We start from the raw sequence: 22,185 nt of genomic DNA, 5'->3' as shown, positions 1-22,185 counted from the left end.
ATGTGGTGGGTGAGACTGTGGAGTGTGATGGCTGTGGAAAAAGTGACCGCAATAGCACTTGGTTCATACTCGAAATATTTAAACACGTGGCTACCAATACACAAATTCATGGACAACAAAGAGCAGATGTTCTTTCAGCCTAGATTGCTTTGTGCAATACCTATTATTGGACAAATACGAACTTTAAATCAGGAGAGCGATCCAACCAGCTGAACTTTTAAAACAAAGCAGAACACTTTTTCCCCCATAAATTGGGATATGTTAGGGGGGATAGTTTAATGGTTGGTATTCACGGTTTTCATTTAATATGAGCAATGGACTTGAACTGCACTGAAACCTCAAACTTGGGGTCGACTGTGCTGGCAATGAAAATAATGTATGTTCAATAATTCTTAATTGTTAATCATCACATGTCTATAATGCTCTTAAAAACTTAAATAAAGTTGGTAAAAACAAAAATAGACCACATCATTTCTCATATCTGTGGTTATTTGAAGCAAAATGTCCAACTATCGGGGCTATCATTACTTTATTCCTGATACAGCTCTTATGTTCGCTGATCCGGATTTTTCTTTTTCGTTCAGTTTTGCCAATGTATAGTTTACGGCACGGGCACCAAATCGCATAAACAACACCACTTGTGTTGCAATTCGTAAATGGTTTCTGCTGCCATGGTCTCGCAAGGCCGATGTCTACGCTTGTACTTCTTAGAGTTTGTGAGCAACATTTACACATACCACACGGAGCATGTCCGCCTGGTTTTGTCAAACCCCATTGTTCAGTAACGGTTCATTGTGTACCTGACATGTTAGAAATGTCATTGATGGTCACTTATTCCTTCTAGTTTCTTCCTCTTGGGACCGCAATCGGGTTGTTGCCTTTTAACAAAATCTGCCAATTCCTTTATATAATCCTGATAACTTTGTTCGAGAGAGGGTTGTAAGTACTCACAAACACCAAACCTTTGGGATCTTTAGGAGGCAATTTTGTCTCATATTCTAGTAGGGCGCCACAATGGTTGTTGGCAGCTCTCTTCAAAGATTTTTTAACAATTTTGTTGGGATAACCTCTGCGGATGAAATTCTTGCTTAGGGTTTCTGATTCATCCAGAAACACATTTGTGTTAGAGCTGTTCCGTTTCAACTTAAGAAATTGCACGAAGGGCAAGTTATCTCTTAGGGGTTTCCGATGAAAGCTGTTATACCTCAGTAAAGATGGTTTATGAAACGATCTTATTTCCAAAACATTTGAGTCTGTATTGGCCACAGTAGTTAAATCTAAGAAATTGATCTTGGTTCTATTGTAACCAATAGTAAATTTAAGGAAGGGATTGATCCCATTAAACCACTCAAAAAAGGCCGGGTTCTCCTTCATCCTTCATCTCTGTGCCAAATCATCAGCACATCATCAATGTATCTCTTCCACTAAAGCTACTCTTCTGTTCTACACAGTCAAAGTAAAAATTGGCTAATGTGGGTGTCACTTTGACCCCATGGCGGTGCCATAGATCTGTTGGTAAAAATGATTGCTAAACTTGAAGTAGTTGTCTGTCAGAGAACTCATTGTGCACCAAAGTATGAATGAATTTGGTGTGATACCTGGCTCTCTTTTTGCAAATAGCAATTCCTCAGTCGTATCCAGGGCGGCCATCTGGGGAATTTTGGTGTAAAGTGATACTATATCAAGCGTCACCAGTATGTCCTCTTTGTCATTAAACGGAAAATTGTAGATAAGATTGATAACACTGGTAGAGTCTTATATATATGATATAATTTCTTTCACGTATCCTTTCAGAAACAAGTCAGCAAATTTTGCAAATGGTTCTAGTAAAGAATTAGTGCCAGATACAATAGGCCTTCCCGGAGGGTGGACAATAGTCTTATGCACCTTGGGTAGAATGTAAAATTGCGGTTTAATAAAACAACAGCACCGCCTTTGTCAGCACTTCTAATAACTATTTATTTGTTATTCTTGAGTGTAGCAATAGCATGTCGTTGTAACCTAGAACAGTTCTGAAAGGCTTTACCATTTTCCGTCTTCTCTAGAGAATCCAGTTCAGAAAGAACTCTTCATTCAAAAACAATAGATTCTAGACTATGGCTGGCTACTGGAGGACATTTGAGGGATTATGGAGCCCACTATTGCTTTGCTCAACCTTGAACGGATTCTCCTTAAAGTATTGCTTAAGGTGGATCTTACAAAAAAGATTCTGAATTTCTAGACAGGAATTGAAGCTGTCATAAGTGGAAGTAGGAACAAACCCAAATCCTTTCTCTAATACAGTTGTCTCCACTTCGTTTGATGTATACGAGGATAGATTGATCAATAGACTGTCTTGCTTCGTGTCACACAGGGTTCGTAGTTCCAAGCCATCAAGTCCTGATCTAAAAAACTAGCAGGGGGACCCCTACTCCGTTGTGTTGGATGAAAATGTTGTTGTCTTCGTCTATTATTATTTCCACATCCTCGTCCAGTACCACATGATTGTTTCCTAAAATTAGGATCACTCATTGTACCATCATCATCTGAACTATGTTAACGAGGTGAACCTTGTCCACGGGTCCACCACGACTAACAAATATTTGTACTTGTTGATGAGTGTCAGTGGACCTATGTGGCCCATATACATGCATGCAGCACTTTAAATTGTATCAGTTGGAATCATGTGTTGTATGACACTTTTCGGGTCTGCACGCACATGTCCACATAGAAGTCATCAGTGATGTCTACTTGTAGGGCCCCTGCCAATTTAGTGTGAGCATTGAGCCATGGCGTTATCAAGCAGTTCTGGATCATACGGTATAACAAGGACACCAAGCCACGGTTTTCACTCGCTGGTAAGATGTATCCCAATATAGTATCACTCTCAGGTTCCACAGGGAAGCCCTCCCATTGCTGTTTACATGCCCTGCGTGAGCCTGCATGTTGCACCCACTGCCAGGTTTGATGCTGTACGGGCAGGGGGATGTCATCAGCGGAGATAACGTTGCCCTCTGAATACATGGCCCCTCAGGTGTGAAACCCATGTTGCATCCAGATCTTTTGGGAACCGGCATAAAGAGAGTACACAGTTCCAGAGGGGGAGATCCTGATGATATTGTATTGTTTATTTATTTATAGAGTGCACCGGGAAGTTAGAAGGAGAAAACAACTTGAGGCATTTAAGGTTAAAGCATCAGCAGTCGTTGGTGAGTAGCCAGAGTTTAACATTAGTTTTGAACAAGTGGAAGGAAGGTGTGGCTCTTAGTAATCCAGGATAGAGTTCCATAGATGAGCTGCCAATACTGGGAAGCTTGAGCCTCCAGTTGTTTTCAGATTGAAGTTAGGGATTCTGATACTGTTGGCTTGGGCCTTTCTGATGGGCCGTTCGGATGTATGCTTAGTGAATTTTTCTGTGAGGTATGCGGGTGCTTTGTTATTGAGACAGTTGTGTGTAATGTTCAGGTTTTTTAGTTTGATTCCGTCATTGATGGCTAACCAATTGGCGGCTCTTCTTTGGTCGGATATGTGTTGCGGTTTAGGAATGTCTAATGCTGTTCTAAGGGCGTTGTTTTGTAGGGTTTGGAGTTTATTGGTGTTATGTTTGCTGGTGCCTAGATAAAGTGCGTTACAGTAGTCTAGTTTCGATAATATAATTGCTTGTGCAATGGTGATGCAGCTGTCAGTAGACAGAAATGGCTTACATGCATGAATTAGTTTGCAGGTGTAATTAGTTGCTGACGCGTGGCATTTACTTGCTTGTCGAGATTGAGAGTTTAAGTAGAATCCTAAGGTTTTATCTTCTTTGGCTACATTGATTTTGAGACCATCAATAGTAATGGATTTGTACATGTGGGATAGTTTGTTTAGTTTACTGGTGGATCCGATGATTAAAAGCTTGGTTTTGTCGTCGTTAAGACATAGACTGTGTGTGGCCATCCAGGTTTGAATGATTTGATAGATTTTTTAATGAGGTCACTGTCTTTGTCATGGTCTCCTTGGATTGGGATGAGGATCTGTGTGTCGTCAGCATAATTTGTATATGAGACACCCAGTGTGTCCAAGTTATCGAAAAGTGGCTTTGTAAAAATGTTATACAAAGTAGGGGAGACACATGACCCCTGAGGAACACCACAGGTGATTGGAAATGGGTGAGTAGCTGAAGTGGGTGAGAAGACTCTTATAGTTCTATTATCCAGGAATTAATTTATCCATGCAGTGGCCTTGGTGGAGAACCATTTCTTCTTCGTTCACCCACCTGCAGGTGACAGATCTAAGAGTAGAACAATGGATGTGTCTCCTCTATCTTTACGCTCATCTAGTTGGTTTTTGAGATCAAGGAGTGCCGTCTCGGTTCCGTGTCTCGGTCTGAATCCAGATTGTCTTGTGCCCAGTAGGTTATTGATCTCCAAGTAGGATTGAATCTGTAGATAGGCAGCTTTATTTAAGGTTTCAAGGAGGAACGGAACTGTCGTTATGGGTCTCTAGTTCATTGGGATATTAGGATCTAGGCTAGCTTTTTTAGGAGGGGTAATATCCACGCATCTTTAAGGTTGGTAGGCACAGAGCATGATTTGAAGGATGAGTAGATAAAGGAGGTGACGAAAGGGGCTAGTTCTTGTGCAGCTTCTCTGATAATTGGGGCTGGACAGGTGTCTCCAAGACAGTGAGAGGGTTTAAGAGATGTAATGATGTTCTTAGCTTCTGCAATGGAGATGGCTCTAAAGTTGAATTGGTTGTGTGGTTTAGTTTGGTTGACGGCAAGTTCCTGTAGGATGGCTTCTTGAGTGGAGAGCGCAATTTTGTAGAGGGAGGATCTTTTGGCTGATATTTTGTCTTGTAGCATGGTGATTTTATTGCATAAGGCATTTTGAATGTTAGTGCACCAAACATTATCTTTGGTGCAAGAGGCTACAGGTGTGATAGAGGATTCTAATTCTCTGAGAATGGAAAAGATTTCCCTAGTGTTAGAGTTTGCTTTTTTGATTCTGTCATTAAAAGTTTCTTTTTTTGCCTGAATGATTTGTTTCTTGTAGCTGTTAGTGAGGGCAATGAGGAGGTTTTTGTTATGAGGAGAGGGATTTTTTTTCTAGCAGGCTTATGCTTGTCTTTTAGGCTTGGGATGAACCAAGTGTTGAGATGGGCAAGAGGTTTAGATTTGCTTAGTTTCAACGGCGCAATGGCATCTATAGCTGAGTTGATGGTGTTGTTGTACAAGTCAACCAGATCATTAGGGTTAGTGATCAGATTGGAGTGATTGGTGATGGGCTGGATCAGAGGGAAGAGATTTGTGACTGTTATGTTTGTTTTTACAGTGGGTGAGGGCTGGAGGTGCTGGTAGTTTGGTTGTCTTGGATTGAGGTAGGTCTGAGATGGTCAACGAGATCAGATAATGATCAGTCCATATACACGGTTCAATGGCTGTTATGAGGGAGGTGCAGTTGATATCTGCCACTCAGTCCAGTTTGCGACCTTTGGAACGCGTAGGGTGGTGTTCCGGATGGTGAGGCCTGCTTCCAAAATTGTGTTGGCTAGGATGGAGGCATTAGTGTCTTTAGGGTCATTGTGGCCTAGGTTGAAATAGCCAAGTAGGATGATTTGTGTCCCCAGTTTGGCATATGTGTTCAGAAGGGTAGTTATGTCTTCTTCAAAGGTACCTAGTGGGCCTGGAGGTCTATAGATAAGGTGCACAGTGATAGTGTGTGAAGTAGAGATTCCTAGTTTTAGTAAGAGTAGTTCTGCTGAAGGCATAGTCATGTGATCTATTTCTTTGATAGTGAGATCGGCTCTGCAGATGAAGGCTATGCTGCCTCCTTTGGAAATTTCTCTGTCTTTTCTAAAGATGGTGAAGTTTGTGGGTATGGCTAGCATTAGGGCTGGGCCAGGCGCTTTATGCAGCCATGTTTCAGTCACTGCTAGGAAGTTGAGTTGGTTGCAAGTGATGTTGACAATTTCAGATGCGTGGGCTATCAAGGATCTAACATTGATGAGGCCTCCCTTAAGGTTATGTGGTGCTTTCATGGTATCATTAGTGTGGTCCTTGTTGATCATGGTTTCAGAAGATTTAGTGTGGGGTTTCTGAATGTGGATAGGTTTAGTTTTAGAGTTGTTACAGGAGGCTTGTGTAGGCTCCGTCTTGGAGAGACTGTGTGAGAGGTGGGCTTGTGGTGGCTTAGGAAGTCTAGATCCTAGTCTATAGTTTCTTAGTATGGTAGGGCAGACCTGTCTCTGGTAGATCTGGGTAATGGAATATAATGACTGTTGGGTAGGAGGCTGGGTAAGCATCTTGCTAGTCATTTCCCTGGCTTTCGGGAGTCTATAGTGAGGGGCTGCCATTGTAGATAAGTAGTAAGGAAGGGCAGGGAGCAGGTGGATAGATTGGACATAGGAGATGTCATATCAGTGTTGGTAGGGGTGTTTGCCTGTTATCAGCACGTGTCGAGCATAGGAGTGGACTAGTGCAGAATAGCATCAATCAGCATGGGCCATGTGTTACGCTCACCTGGTTCCACGGGGGCACCACCCAGCAGTTGGGGTTCAGATGTCCCTCCTTGCGATGCCCAAATGCGACCAGCGGAAGAGTTCTACCTGGAATACAGGTAAGCTATGTTCAGGACTGGGCAACCGGGGTAAACAGCCTCCCACCTCCCTGTAGGTCTGCAACCCTTCTGGACTTCTCCTCACCTTGTTTTAGATGTTGGCGGGTTCTCCGTCCTGCTGTCTTGGCAGGGGCGCGTTGAGCTTGGTGGGAAATGGTGATCGAGTTTCTTCACTGATGCCAGCCCGTCTTGAGTCTTTCAGGTAGGTCTTATTGCTGTGAATATTGCTGTTCTTGCATGCCTTTTAAGAAATGTCTTTTTCTTCCTAGGTATGCGGAAGTCCAATATGTGGCGAGGCGGAATCTGTGTTTCGCCGGTAAGTATGGGCGTTTTTGGAGCGCCTTGATGCAGTGAGTAGGCGCTATGCAATGCACTTAAGATGCCTTGCCTTTGCTAACCTGTTATCTTTTCCTCTCCACAGGTCGCGGTACTCGGCCGGAGTATGACATTTCCATCGTGATGCTTGTTGCGTAGTGAATACGCTAATGTACGCATGCGTGAGCGGGATCGAGACTCGCGCACGCGCGGTTTAGAATAAAGACGGTCCTCCGGCAGTTGGCGCCGGCGACCCGAGCAAGTCACACGTCTCCGGCGTGTCTCATTGTATGAGTGTGCGAGCGCACGTGTGAATGCCAGCAGGGGCCCCTGGCCTGCCCCCGCTAATACAACATTGGCGACGAAGACGGCTCCGGAGCAGTTCTCTGCTCCGACGGCGTCGGAGGGAAAGAACGTCACTCCGTGTTGGCACGGACCCTCACGCACAGCCGGCGGCCATCCTATTTCACACGCAGATTGCAGTGGTTGCGGCCCGTGAGGGTGCTCGTGCGCCAGCTGCATTCCATCAATCTTTTGGACCAATTTTTGGAACTCCCACACCCCTAGCTGCTGCAGGGCTGTGGCAACAAGAAAAAAAAAAGAAGTGAAGGAGAGCAGGAAGAGGACATTGTGTCACAAGTGGACCCACCTGACCAGACCACCTCGACACCCACAAAGAACAACAACCTCCTGTGAGTACCATACACCACCATGGGTGAGGAAGAAGAGCAATAGGGTGCTGCTGCCCCAGTCCCACGCAGGATGCACAGTATTCTGGCTCATATGCCCGAATTTGATACCACGGGTCCTCCATCCAAATTAGGACCGAAATGGCTCCTATGGGTCAGAAAATTAGAAATGTTCTTCAGGGCCTCGGGGGAAACAGATGATGAGGCGAAGATAGCCATCATGGTGTACTCGGCAGGGACAGAGGTTCACAGAATATATGACTCTCTCAACATCCCAATAGTCACATATGACGCAGTGAAACAAGCACTCCGAGACCACTTTCTTCCCATGGCAAACGTAGACTTTGACAGGTTTGTCATGTGCGCCGAAAAACAACTGGAAGAAGAATCGCTGGACCAGTTTTGTGTGCGCGGCTAAGGCACCTAGCAAGCTCCTGGAAAAGAGAGCTATAGTGACTGGTCGACCTAGACATTATTGAAAGGGTGGGGGGGCATGGCTTGATGGCTACGTGAGAGAACGTTCCTTGGACGAGCTCCCGATGATCCGATCTTGATCCTGGGAAGAAGTGATGGTTTTCGGCGGACTTCCGAGCCCACGGTGCATCCAAGGGCGCATGAAAGTGGGGGGCACCTGGTGAGTGCCCTCCCCACCAGCGAGACTGCATATCCACTGAACTAGACTTCGAAGAAGGTGGCGGTCGGGCAATGGAAGGGCAGCACCCAAGATGGCCGCCTGTGGACAAAGGGTCATAAATGGTCCGTGGAGCTGAGGAAGACAAAGTTGGTTGGAGCGTGGGCGAGTCCAACCAGATAGACGCGTCGCATGCGCCTCTGGCAGGAGGCAAGAACATAAGTGCGAGCCTCTACTGAGGAGGCCCTGGATCGTGGCGGGCTAGCAGAGTGAACCCGAGTTCAGCGGAACCTCACTGTGAAGGGGCCGGAGAGCGAACCCCGCAAGGCACTCCGCAGCGCCGAAGATACAGCTGGGCGCGTGGGCCAAACGACGCAGCAGGATGTCCTCCAAGGTGGTGCGACCCCGGATCAAACAGCCCACGATGGAGGCCTACGCTAGGTCGCCCTCGGGCGCAGAAGGAGGCAAGAGCAAAGAAGCCCCTGTGGCGGCGACGGACCCACCGGTACTATCCAGGAGGTGCTGGCAGCAATTGCCGACTTGAAGGTGGCCTGGGAGACGAAGTTGGGACTGGCCATGAAAGAGCTGCAGGAGGGCCTAGACCTTAAGATCGGAGCGGTCCGAGAAGAGGTGAACCTGTTGCGCCAGGACGTGCGAACGATCGTGGAGCGCACTGGGGAACTGGAGAAGGAGTTGGCCCCGACCACAGAGGCGTGCAATGCACACGCTAAGGAGCTTCATGCCCTCGTGCAACGAGTGGGCAATTTGGAGGACAGAGCAGAGCAGGCAGAGGGGTGCGCCAGGCGCAACAACATTCGCATAGTGGGGGTTCCGGAGGGAATGGAAGGATCGAACCCCACGGATTTCGTTCAAACCATGCTCTTGCAGGAGATTACAGGCGGGAGCTGACCCAGGGGTTTGCGGTCGAAAGGGCACATAGGGCCCTGACCAGGAGACCGGCCCCAGGAGCCCCCCCGCGGCCGTTGATCGCAAAGATCTTGAACTATCGTGACCGCGAAAAGATTCTCGAATTTTTCCGGAAAGGAGGCACGATAGAAAGGGGGTCAGCGAATATAACGGCGTATCCGGATTATACGCTGCTCGTACAACGGAGTCGAATGAACTTTGGAACGGTGAAGAGGAGGCTTAGAGAAGCAGGCCACCGCTACATGTTGCTCTACCCCGCCAGGTTAAAGGTGTTTTATAAGAACAGATCCCTCTTCTTTGAGATGCCGACCGAAGCGATGGAGTGGTTGGATATGCAAGGTCGACCTCAGGAATCAGATGCCCAGACAGAAGCGGCTGGAGATAAGTAGCACGTTGCAGAGGCACCCATGAGGCCACAGTTATGACATTGGGACTGGAATATAGTATGATATTGTGCTTGTGGGGAGGAAGTCATGGTATCTGCCGGCGGGTCCCGTTGAATGCACTTCTCCTAAATAGAAGACTGGGAGCTCCTGGGGAGAACCCTCTGCACCCAATAGTAGTATACTTAGTTAGGTCACTGTTAGATTGGTGACACCCCGCGGGGTCCTCGTCCTCGGACACGAGACAGGTCCAGACGTGGGTAGGCCTGAGATCAGGGATGGAGCTGGGCTATTGTTGGGGGTTGGCGGGGAAGGGGGGAGGGGGAGTTGTGTGCAGTGGTGTGAAGTTGGGGAAGGGGAAGGGGGGCAATGTTCGTGAACAGAAGGGAGAGAGCCAGGGAACGACCCTACATGGGGAGCATTATGGGAAGGGACGGGATGGAGATAGACCGACCGGATGTCATCGGGTAATCTCAGAATTGTGACCTGGAATGTACGGGGCCTCAACAGCTACCTGAAACGTAACAAAGTGATGTCGTACTTAAAGAGGATGCGCGTAGACATAGCCCTGCTGCACGAGACCCATCTCACTAGGGAAAGGCTGGAGGTGGTCAGGAGGAAATGGAAGGGCAATGTTGTGGGGGCGGCGTACTCGGCGTATGCTAGAGGGGTCATTACTTGGGTGGCGCCTCATGTGCCGTTTCGGGTGCTTGATTCTACGGTGGACCCGGAGGGTAGAATGGTGGTGGTAACGGGTCTCCTGGAAAACAGAGAAGTGCACATCATAAATTTGTACGCCCCCAATAACGATACAGCGGCTTACTTTAGGACCCTCTACGGTAAACTTGGCCCCTTGGCAGGGGGTACGGTAGTGTGGGGCGGGGACTTTAACTGTACCGTAGATCCCAGAATGGACAGTCCAAGGACAGGGCAGGGGAAACGGCACCGGCGGCTAAAGCGCTGGGTACCTTACTGAAAGACCTAGGCCTAGAGGATGCGTGGAGAAGGCTGCATCCCACGGATAGGCAGTATTCACACTACGCAGCGCCACGTGATTTGCCCACAAGCTTAGATTACATATTTGTAACAGCCGAGATAGTGAGAGACATAGAAGGAGCGGAATACAAGGCCCGAGTACTATCTGACCACTCGCCCTTGGTGGTAGACTGGAGACACCAGCCCCCATGACCGCGGATCCCTACATGGAGACTCAGGACCGAGGCTCTGCAGGACGAGGGGTTTTGGGAGGGCCTGAGGGATGCCATCGAAGAATACTTTGATATAAATACGGGAAGCGTAAGCTCTGCGGGCACACTGTGGGAAGCGTTTAAGGTGGTGGTGCACGGGGTAGCCATTTCCCAAGCTAAGGGGCTACAGGGGGGGGGTCGAAAGGGAACTTCAGGAGGTGGAAAGGGAGCTAGAGGATCTCACGCGTTGCGAGAGCACCGCTCATGATAACAGAACCAAAGTAAAGGAGCTACAGTTGTCCTGCAGCGCACTCTGAGATAGACTATGCAGACTCAACTACAGGAAATATATGGAGAGGATACACGCAGGGGGCGACAAGCCGGGCAGACTGCTGGCCTGGCTGTATAAGAGTGAGACCCCCCGCTCGGTGATTAGTGAGATTCAGGACGAGAGAGGTTGCATATGCAACACCCAGAAAGAGGTAAATGAGGAATTCCTTAAGTTTTACAGACACTTGTATGAGGACACGGGGAGGATATGTGTCAAGACATACTGGACACATTGGAGGACATAGAGCTGCCCACCTTGGATGATCTAGAACGCACCGAGTTAGACGCACCCGTCACCTTGGATGAGCTGGAGGTAGTGATTCAGAACTTGCCCACTTGCAAGGCGCCGGGTTCGGATGGGCTGCCCAGCAAGTTCTACAAAACATACAAGCAAGAGCTGCTTCAGCCACTGCTTGCCACTTTCAACGAGGCCTATGAGCGGGGGGAACTCCCATTGTCCTCCCGTGAGGCTGTAATCATCCCACTCTTGAAACCAGGCAAGCCGGCCGTGGAGTGCGGGTCTTAAAGACCGTTGTCCAGGACAGCAAAATACTCATGCGGTGCGGGCTAATAGACTGAAGAAGGTGATTAAGAAACTGATACACCCAGATCAGATGGGATATGTCCCAGGTAGGAACATCACCAATAACCACAGGAGGCTACACCATGTCATAGACCAAACTGAGGAAGACACGGACGAGTTGGCTATAGTGTTGTTAGATGCGGTCAAGGCCTTCGACTCGGTACGATGGCCCTGGCTGAAAGCGGTCCTGAAGGGGTACGGAATGGGACCTGGATACCTCAGATGGGTACAGTTGTTTTATAGCACCCCGATGGCGAGGGTCAAGACACGGTCCACAGTCTCAGATTCTTGGCAGCTTTGCAGGGGGACCAGATAGGGATGCCCCTGGTCACCCATGCTATATATACTGGCATTAGAGCCGCTGGCAATATGCCTGCGACAACAATATGGGGAGGTGGGCATAAGCACCGCCAGTGGAGAGCATCTGATATCATTATATGCGGATGATATGCTCCTTTATTTGCGTTATCCAGAGGAAAACCTGCAGTACGTGCTAGAGGTAATAGAACGGTACGCCATCCTCTCGGGCATATCGGTGAACCCTGGAAAGTCTAGTCTGTTCCCTTTGGGCAGATACAGGAATGTCCCGGTACATAGGTTGCCTGTCCTGCCAATACCATGGCAGCCCGTGACATTTAGGTATTTGGGAATAAATATTTACCACAAGGTCGAGGCAGAACACAAGCATAACACAGAAAAGGCGATAGAGGGGATCAAGAACAGCATGGTATTTTGGTCTAGATTGCCCCTGACCATGATGGGGAGGGCGGCCTTGCTCAAGATGGTGGTCCTGTCTATACTCTTGCACTTTTTTGTAAATGTCCCATTTCTGGTACCTAGGAGCCTATTCGCGAAACTTCATAGCGTGTGTAGGGGTTTCGTGTGGGGCAGCTCTAGGAATAGGGTTGCTCTGTGGAAGCTCCAGAACCCATGTGACAGGGGGGGGGATAGGCCTGCCTAATTTTGAACTCTATTACCTGGCGGGGCAGCTGCAGTACGTGGCCAGGTGGCTTTCGGCTGAAGACTCGGCAGAAGCTAGGCTCCTGCGTGGAGATACACCCCCATACTTTCTGATGGAGGTGGTGTGGTTGTGCAGAGACAAACAGGTGGGCACGGGGCGGCTACTGAGGCTGGGCTGGGAGAACTGGCACAGGACATGGAAGATTGGGGGGGATTCGGAGCCGTACTCCCAGCAGGCCCCTTTGGCGGCGCTGTGCGGGAGCGACTCTCAACTACTCGAATCGGTCCGTAGATACTGGGAACAGGTAGGCCTGGCCACCCTCGGGGACATATGGCAGGAAGGGGAGGCAGTGGACTTTCAGAGGTTGCAGGAAGAGACGGGAGTACATGGTGGCCAATATATAACCTAAAAGAAGGATAAGATGGTAAACTTTCTCCCCCAACGATTAGACACCTCTGACAGATTCTACGGCACTACAGGTCTTGACAACATAGACTGCGTGCAACATTCCAAATTTCAAAAAACATTTTTGTTTAATACAGAATATTTAAATTAAAACATAAGATACTTACTGAACGTTGAGGTGTTTTGTACTATCTCTCACTACTTGGTCATGTTCAGCATGTTTTTACACATTTAATGGCTGTGAAGACCGCTGGTGTATGACACTACTGTTTGGAAGCATGAGCTCTAATGCACGACCCAGGCTGGGCTTGAAATGGTTTCTTTTCTTCCCTTTTTTTACACATTTGGGAGTCGTGGTGTATCGGTGCATTTTAATGCTCTTTGAGATGGTTGGTGACCGCCCTTCTTATATTACAGATTGATTCTGCGTCCTCTTTTGTAATCATCTGCAGACTTGGTTGTCATTACAAGGGATTTCCTCCCCTTGCCCCACGTTGTGGGTGGCTTCACTTGCGTGAAGGTAATTTTTATTTAATATATCCTGAACAATTCATGACTGTTGTCCTGTAGTGATCTGTGGCTCATTGGTAGTGTGATGTGTCCTTTCTAGGTGTGACGATATTTTCGGCAGATTGAGACGCCTTTTAAAGTATCTTGGTTTTTCAATGAAGAAAAATTAGCCTATCTGTCATTTACAGACGTGCATTGAAGATTCACCACATTAAGGTAAATCTAATTGGTTTAATTTCTAAACCTTTTTGTGGAATTGTTCTCTTGACTGAGTCAACTCCACTTTTACATTTGGTAATACCCCCTCCCCTGGGGATCTGATTAGTTTCCTCTGTTTCCCTTCTTTGCACGCTGGTTGCCTGAAACTACCCATTCAACACGGTGTTGAGAAGAATAGTGGATGTTTTAAAGGTTCCCCTGAAGAATGTTCGCCTGAAAGGGGCTTTAAAGAACAGAAACATGTTGGGATTATATGTTGTTTTAGTGACACATTTAGGTTTTTTCTATGTACTGTGATATGTGATTTCGTCTGTGTCCATTTGTAAGTGGTTTATTTGAAATTTAGCTTTTTAGATTTTGTAGCTTTTAGTGGTAGTTTTGTACACTGGGTTAGGTGTGGGTAGTATCTTATGTTTTAATTTAAATATTCTGTATTAAACAAAAATGTTTTTTGAAATTTGGAATGTTGCACGCAGTCTATGTTGTCAAGACCTGTAGTGCCGGAGAAACTGTCAGAGGTGTCTAATCGTTGGGGGAGAAAGAGGGGTGGAAGTAGAGAAGGTTTACCATCTTATCCTTCGTTTATAATATAATCTATGTTCCTATTGGTGGAGTAATGTGGTACATATAAATAGGATCCTGTGTACCTATTTGATTACAGGCCAATATATAACCTACACTAGGCTTGTGAAGAAGACTAGAGAAAGATGGCCTGAGACAGTGCTAGCGGAAGACCCTGACGCCTCCCTGGAAACCATGTATGATGTATCGGAGGGCGGGCACGAAATATCGAGGATATACGAGCTCCTGCGAGTAAGGGCAGGGAAGGAGTTGCTCCAATTGAGACAAGATTTGGAGGAGGAGGTGGGAGGACCCATGACGGACGGGCGATGGGAACGGGCCCAGAGGTACCACAAAAAGGTGTCCCAAAACGCGAGATTCCAACAGCTTCAATTGTACGTTACCCACAGGGCTTATTTAACCCCCGGGAAGATTGCAAAGTTTGGGGAACCAGCTATGCAGCAATGCCCCAGGTGTGGGGTGGTGAATGCGGGACTGCTACACATGTTTTGGGCTTGCCCGGAGGTGCACAGATTTTGGGACGAGGTCAAGACGAAACTGGCTGGTGGGGGGGTGGTGCTGGATGTGGAATCGGCCTGGTCATGCATGCTTGGGCTTTTCCCTAGACCCCGGCATTCAAAATACATAAGCAAGATGAAGGACCTGGCTTATGTTTTGGCCAAACGTAGGATTGCCATGGGCTGGAAGGCGGCCCACAGACCTAGGGTGGAGCTATGGTGGACGGACCTCTTGAGGTGGGCGGAAGCTGAATCTTTAGTTTGGGTTGAAGCGGTCACCAGGGGGGGTGAGGAGGAAGTAGGGCCCTTGCTGGCCTGGCGGCAATTGGTGGCCTCTATAGCAAACCCTCACCAGGGTGACAACGGAACAGAGGACCCGGATGATGACTGCTTAAGTACTGTGCTACCCAATGATGCTCCCGTAAATGACATGTGAGAACCAGCTCTAGTTTAAGGGGGGGGGGAGTTGGGGAGTTCTAATGAAAATGTGTTGGACTATGATGCTTTCTATGTTTTGAAACAGTTGTAGTGTGTTTGTTTGAGTTTAAAATAAAATAAAAACATTTTTTTAAAAAAAAGGGTGGATGGCCCTACCCCTTGGGTCTCCCCAATTGTAGTGGCCCCAAAGCCCAAACAGCCGGGCGCAGTACACATCTGTGTGGACATGAGGCTGCCCAATGTAGCAATCAAGAGAGAACGTCACCTCATGCCCACCTTAGATGACATTTTTAATGAACTTCAGGGAGCAAAAGTCTTCTCAAAACTGGACTTGAGATCTGGCTACAATCAGTTGGAGCTCCACCCCGAGTCGAGATATATTACCACCTTTACAACTCACGAGGGGCTATACCAGTACAAAAGGCTCAGCTTGGGGGTGTCGTCCGCAGCAGAGGTTTTCCAAAATGCTATCAGGGGGGCCCTGTCAGGACTCAAGGGGGTAATCAATATGTCGGACGATATCCTGGTCTTTGCACAATCGGAGGCTGAACATCTAAAGCGCCTAGAAAACACCCTCGAGAGACTGCGCAGCCTCGGTCTGACCCTGCACAAAGAAAAGTGCGAGTTCTTGAAGGACAGGCTGGAATTTTTTGGATTCATATTCCACGCTGGGGGCATCTCCCCGGATCCCGAGAAGGTGAAAGATATTCAAGAAGCAGCCCCGCCAGCGTCCCCAGCAGAAATAAGAAGCTTCCTGGGGATGGTCAACTATTGTGGACGATTTATTTGTGACCTAGCCTCCTTGTCAGAACCCCTGAGGGCACTTACCAGAAACAACGTAGCGTGAACCTGGACTGGGAAAGAACAGAGGGCGTTCACGGCCATCAAGAATGCCCTATCGGGACAAGAGACCATGGCCTATTTCAACCCAGACCGCAAGTCAGAGATCGTGGTCGATGCCAGCCCGGTAGGGCTGGGAGCAGTCCTCATGCATGCAGACCATCAGGGGACCATGCGACCCATCGCCTATGCTAGCAAAGCTCTCACCGAGACGGAGAGGCGATATTCACAGATTGAGCGTGAGGCCTTTGCCATATTGTGGGGGTGCAAACACTTCCGGATTTACATCCTAGGGAAGCCAGTTGTCGTTGTGACAGATCACAAGCCTCTCATCGCAATTTTGTCAGGAACCTCGTCCAAACCACCACCTTGCATAGAAAGATGGATGTTTTCGCTCATGGAATATGGGCTCAAGCTGGTCTACCGCCCAGGGACACACAACCCAGCGGACTACTTATCCCGCCATCCGGGTACTGGACGACCCAGAGACTCACAGGAGGTGGCAGACTGCATGGAGGCTATACACCTGGTGGCGGAATTGGCATTGCCTGTTGCCCTAGCGCACCAGGAGATTGGAGACAAATCCAACACAGATTAAGCATTCCTGAGGATAAAAGGAGCGGTGGCCAGTGGGGAGTGGCGTGAGGTCCTCCTGAACAACTCCCGTAGGAATGTGGTGGCTCAAAAAGACCTGCAAGCGCTCTGGAAGGCGCACCATGAGCTGTCGGTAGCAGAAGACGGTCTCCTGCTAAGAGGCCACCAGATTGTGATTCCAAGAACACTGGTGGACAAAGTCCTGCAGCTCGCCCACAAAGGACACCAGGGGATGGCTAAGACGAAAGCACGTCTTTCCCCTTGAGATATGCTCGGACAACGGAGCACCGTTCAAAGGACATCAATTTGCTCGCTATTGTGAGGAAAGGGGGATAAAAGCGAATGGAGAAGTAGAACGCTTCATGCGAACGCTCAACAAAGTGTTCCGCATATCGCTGAATGGGGAGAAGACCTCTGGCGCAACCTGTTTGACTTTCTCCGAGAATACCGCACGACCCCGCACCAATCCACTGGGGTCGCACCTGCAGAGGCCCTTTTCAAACGGGTACCAAGAGGACTGTTACCTGAAGTTGAAGGTCGACGTCCGGGAGAGATCGACAACAACCATGTGCGAATGGAGAGAACCGCTGAGAACGAGAGAGAGAAAATGCAGTGAGGATTACCAGAGAAAGAGATTGCAGTGGGAGACACTGTGCTGGTGCGGAATAGGAGACCGGAAGGAAAGTTGTTGCTGCCATATTGCCATTATTAGCAAATAAACGATGTTCGCGGAGGTTGGAGAGGACTGAATGGACGTGCTTGATATGGTCTTGTTTGGAAGTTGAGTACACCAGGATATCATCTATGTACACTAGGGCGCAGACATCAATTAACTCTCTCAAGACGTCATTCATGAAGTATTGGAATGCTGCCGGTGCGTTGCATAACCCAAAGGGCCTCACTTCATATTCGAATAACCCATATTTAGTACGGAAAGCGGTTTTCCATTCGTCACCGCTTCTGACCCGAACCAGGTGATACGCTCCCCGAAGATCCAATTTGGTGTAAATTTGAGCGTCCTTGACCTGGTCCAGTATTTCCGGAATAAATGGCAAAGGGTAACGGTTCTTCACCGTGATCTGGTTTAATGCACGGTAATCAATACAGGTCCTTAAGTCCCCTTCTTTTTTCGGCACAAAGAAAAAAGGACTGGCGCCGGGGACTTCGATGGATGGATGAATCAATTTGCGAGGTACTGGTCTAGATAGGACTTCAGGTGAAGATTTTCAGGTTCAGTCAGAGCATAGATCCTCCCACAGGGGACTTGGGCACCAGGAACAAGGTCAATTTGACAGTCGTAGGGCCTGTGGGGCAGCAGGGTACTGGCTTGGTCCTTCTGGAATACATCCTGGAAATCGTGGTATTCCTCAGGTAAGGTAATGGTTACACCTAAGATAGATGTCGTGGTTCAGGGAGTCGTAGAATTACTGAAAGCAGTCTTCTGTTCCTGATAGTAACAGGCTGGAGAGCAGTCAGTGGGGAAGGTTAATTTCCTGGCTCGCCAGTTAATTGAAGGATTATGAGCGACTAACCATGGCATCCCTAGTATAAGCCGAAATTGAGGTGCCTTGATGAGGTTGAACGAAATGAGTTCCCTATGCCCGACCTGGCACAGCATTGTTATCTCAGCTGTGCATTGGGTTACGGGTCCGGAAGCAATTTCAGTCCCTTCCACTGTAGTCACCTTATCTGTAATCGGCTGTGAACATAAGGGAAGTCCCATCTCTGCAGCCAGATCTCGATCAATATAATTCCCGACTGCCCCACTGTCAATGTAAGCTTCTATGGCATGCCTTCTAGATGACCGTTGGTTATTGATCAAGATCACTGGTATTGCAAAGTGTGAGGTCGGTGGCTCCTTTCCCTCACTCGACAAACTGACCTCTACGTTTGCCGAGCTGGGTAGTTTTCCGATTGATGTTTTTTCTCTTGGTCTTTTTCCATGGCCCCAACGACCTTCCTAGGGGGTTTCACCGGGCAGTCCTTCAAGAAGTGCCCAGATTTTCCACAATACAGACACAGTTGTTGTTGCCTTCTTTTATCTCGCTCTTGTTTTGTTAATGGGGGTCATACTCCTCCAAGTTGCATGGGCTCAGCAGGGTTTTTTTGTGCATGAGTTACATTGTCTCTAGAATGAACATACACCACCCGTGGATCCATTTTGGAGCGATCTGCTTTTCGGTCTTGCAGCCGGTGGTCTAATTGTACCACCAAATTTATGAACTCCGAACAGTCTCGAGGAGGGTCCACTACTTGAGCTAGAACATCTTTTAATTTGCCTCATAAACCCAGATGAAACAACGTGGTTCTTTTGTTTTCAGGCCACCTAGCTTCAGCTACCAATCTGTTGAAAGTAGCAATGTACGTTAACAGGTCCTGATTTCCCTGTCGGAGGGAAAGGAGTTCATTGTCCACTACTTGTTCTCGGGTATGACGAGCAAAATGTTTCTCCATTTCCCTCTGAAATCCCCCAAAGTCATGTAGCAGAGGATCATCATGTGTCACCAATGGAACTGACCAGTCTGCTGCGCTACCGCTCAGGTATGACAAGACAAAGGCCACCCGAGCCTGGTCGTTTGGAAATGCTCCAGGCCTGCAAAGAAAGTGAAGGCGGCATTGATTCATGAATGTGGCGTATTTCCGTGGATCACCCCTAAATCGCTCCGGTGGGCCCAAAGGAACTGTTCCTGGTAGCACGACTTGCACCGGAGTAGAAGAAGTGGATGGCAGGGTAGGATTCTGCATCGTTGGGTTGTTTCCCGGTAGGGGGGTCTGACCCGCGTGTGATTGCAAGTATTGTCTGCTAATGTCTTCAGTGCGCTCCTTAGTCACTATTAAATCTCTTCTGAGAGCATTAGTCTCCTGACGGGCAGAATGAACCTCGGTGCGCAGTTCTCCTATTAGTTGGGCCAATTGGTCTAATTCTGAGGTTTCCATGGCGCCCAGGTGGATTTAGTTTTGGAGGCTTCGCGTTCTGTTACGCTCACCTGGTTCCACGGGGGAGCCACCCAGCAGTTGGGGTTCAGACGTCCCTCCTTGCGATGCCCAGATGCGACCAGCGGAAGAGTTCTGCCTGGAATACAAATAAGCTATGTTCAGCACCGGGCAACCGGGGTAAACAGCCTCCCACCTCCCTGTAGGTCTGCGACCCTTCTGGACTTCTCCTCACCTTGTTTTAGATGTTGGCGGGTTTTCCGTCCTGCTGTCTTGGCAGGGGCTCGTTGAACTTGGTGGGCAATGGCGATCGAGTTGCTTCACTGATGCCAGCCCGTCTTGAGTCTTTCAGGTAGGTCTTATTGCTGTGAATATTGCTGTTCTTGCATGCCTTTTAAACATGTCTTTTTCTTCCTAGGTACGCGGAAGTCCAATATGTGGCAAGGCGGAATCTGTGTTTCGCCGGTAAGTATGGGCGTTTTTGGAGCGCCTTGATGCGGTGAGTAGGCGCTATGCGCTGCGCTTAAGATGCCTTGCCTTTGCTAACCTGTTATTTTTTCCTCTCCACAGGTCGCGGTACTCAGCCGGAGTATGGAATTTCCGTCGTGATGCTGATTGAGGAGCTGTCCTTACGAGGTTCGCGGCTGAAGCTGAACACGGTGAGCGTTACGTTGCAGAAATGCAAACTAACGCGAAGCGTGTCAGTCTATTCGGGTGTGGTTTAAATAGCTTCAAGAAAGAAGTCCAGGTAAAATAGTCCCCATGATACCACACCCAAAAACACTACACTGCAAGCCTGGTTTCAAGGAGCCAGGTTATGAGGATGCCTCCACATGACTGGCATTAATGAAAAGTAGTTCCCAAGCACAAGTCCATATTCACACATGAGCCTGGCGCCAAAGGTGCCAGGACTGGCCCCAAGAAGAAAATTTCTTGGGTTTAGTGGGGGCTGGAATCAGGACTCTCCCTGGCACATAGGTTGGCCAGGGGGTCTTCAGAGTGTGGGTCGTGACACCAGGCTAGTACAGAATAGCATCAGTCAGCATAGGGCCAGGCTAGTACAGAATAGCAGCAATCCACATAGGACCAGGCTAGTACAGAAAAGCAGCAATCAACATGGGGTCAGGCTAGTACAGAATAGCAGCAATCAACATGGGGTCAGGCTAGTACAGAATAGCAGCAATCAGCATAGGGCCAGGCTAGTACAGAAAAGCAGCAATCAGCATAAGGCCAGGCTAGTTCAGAAAAGCAGCAATCAACATGGGGTCAGGCTAGTACAGAAAAGCAGCAATCAACACGGGGCCAGGCTAGTAGCAAGGTGCTTAGCATATTACAGTGGCATAATAATCATGTGATAAATCATATTTCATCTCACATGTAACGATGCAGAGACCAAATAGTGATGCAATATAACGTGGGGGCGATAACACTTATCTCCATCCATAGTTTACGCCAGACCATTGCAGTCGTGCTAGCTGTGTCAAACTCTGTCCTTGAAGTGGGCGGGGAAGATTAAGGACCAGAGGGTCTTATCGTCAGCAGAGTGTATCTCCAGTTAAACCCCCCCTCATAAGGGTCCAAGAAGCAGGCCCATATTCAAGCCTGCATCTCTGGGGTCACCAACAACACAGCTGAACGTTTCAAAATCTGCAAGGAACTTGCCAATCCTACTGTAGTCTCTACTTCTCCTCTTCCTTCTCAGGCCCTCTGCACGGCTCTTGACTCCTACTTCATATCCAAAACTCAGGACATCCTGTCCTCAGGCTCCTCTACTCCCCTCCCTCTTCCACCTGCACCTATGCCTCCCATGGCCCCTCTCTCTCTCATCCTTCCTACTCTCCTCCTTCTCACATATTGCACCGGATGAGGTCACCAAGACTGCTTGCTCTAAGGAAGCCTCCTCCAAACAGGTGCTTCCCTGCTCCTCGAGAACTGTCAAGGACTACATTTCCATCCTCCCTTCCTCTTTGGCTGAGTTCTGCAATCACTCTTTTGCCACTGGCTCCTTCCCATTACCACTCAAGCACTTCCTTGTGCACCCCCCACTAAAAAGCCATCTGCTGACCCTTTCTGCCTGGCTAACTAATGCCTTATGTCCGCTACCCACTTTTTGGGCAAACTTTTGGAGAAGTTGACAATCTCCCAATTAATCCACCACACTGAATCTGTTGGCTCTCTCCATGACCACCAGTCTGGCTTCAGAGCATCCAGAGTAACAGAAACTGCTCCCCTGAACACCTGTGATGACTTGCTCTCCAAACGGAATCATGCCACCCTCTTAAATCGACTCTGTGATACTCTGGGTATCACTGACAACGCACTGGCTTGGCAGAAATCTTTCCTTTCGATTCGGCCCTCCCAGGTTCAACTTGCCCTTTTCTCTCCTGTACCTCACTCTCCACCTCTGGCATCCCTCAGGGCCCTATCCTCTGACCATGGCTTTTCACCATTTAACTTGCCCCTCTTACCCACTTTTTTAAACTTTTGTTTTTATTTGCATTTGGACAATCAATGACAACATCAGTTTTTCTTACAGTCTTATCCAATAATGGTAATCCCTTCCCCCTCCACATCCCTCTTCC

Source organism: Ambystoma mexicanum, chromosome 5p (genome assembly GCF_040938575.1).
Source record: "Ambystoma mexicanum isolate Mex_15411 chromosome 5p, UKY_AmexF1_1, whole genome shotgun sequence".
In the NCBI taxonomy this organism is placed as follows: domain Eukaryota; kingdom Metazoa; phylum Chordata; class Amphibia; order Caudata; family Ambystomatidae; genus Ambystoma; species Ambystoma mexicanum.
The sequence above is the reverse complement of the archived record's forward strand: the minus strand, read 5'-3'. Positions refer to the sequence as shown.